At 38.5% G+C, this 932-nt stretch overlaps 1 protein-coding gene across 1 annotated transcript in view; it reads left to right on the forward strand.

Moving 5' to 3' along the window:
• Positions 1-932, forward strand: part of stk40 (serine/threonine kinase 40) — a 16,689-nt gene that overhangs the window by 5,628 nt on the left and 10,129 nt on the right. The window lies entirely within an intron of this gene.

Genomic DNA, 932 nt, shown 5'->3' on the forward strand with positions numbered 1-932 from the left:
CAACATCAAAAAGAAAGGTCTTCAGCCTTGATTTAAAGAGCGGTTCGTAGTGTAGTAGAAATTTATTTTGGCTCTAAACTGTTTAGTGATTTATAAACTAGCAAAAGTATTAATTCTTTGAGGCACAGGAAGCCAGTGTAAGGACTTCAGAACTGGAGTGATTTGATCCATTCTCTTGGTCTTAGTGAGGACCCGAGCAGCAACAGTCTGCATCAGCTGCAGCTGTCTGATTTTATTTTTTAGGGAGACCTGTAAAGACACAGTTACAGTAGTCAAGTCTACTGAAGATGAAAACATGGACAAGTTTTTCCAAATCCTGTTGACACATAAGTCCTTTAACCCTTGATATATTCTTAAGGTGATAATAGGCTGACTTTGTAATTGTCTTAATGTGGCTGTTAAATTCAGGTCACAGTCCATGACTACACCAAGATTTCTGGCTTTGTCTGTTGTTTTTAACATTGATGTATGGAGCTGAGCGCAGACTTTTAATTGTTCCTCTTTTGCTCCTAAAACAGCCACCTCTGTTTTGCCTTTATTTAATTTCAGAAAGTTCTGGCACATCCAGCAGTTAATTTGTTCAATGCACTTAGTCAGTTTTTTTATTGGACTATAGTCCCCTGGCGATAAGGTTATGTAAATTTGTGTGTCGTCCGCATAACTATGGTAACTTATTTTGTTGTTTTCCATAATCTGAGCCAGTGGAAGCATGTAGATGTTAAACAGAAGAGGCCCCAGAATGGAGCCTTGGGGAACTCCGCACATCATATTTGTATGCTCAGATGCACAATTACCTATTGACACAAAGTAATCCCTATTCTTTAAGTAGGATTCAAACCAGTTTAGTACTTAGCCAGAAAAGGCCAACCCAGTTTTCCTTATCTAACCAGAGACAACTTTGACTTTAGTGGGAGCAATGGCATCAATAACAT

Source organism: Etheostoma spectabile, chromosome 6, assembly GCF_008692095.1.
Source record: "Etheostoma spectabile isolate EspeVRDwgs_2016 chromosome 6, UIUC_Espe_1.0, whole genome shotgun sequence".
In the NCBI taxonomy this organism is placed as follows: Eukaryota; Metazoa; Chordata; class Actinopteri; order Perciformes; family Percidae; genus Etheostoma; species Etheostoma spectabile.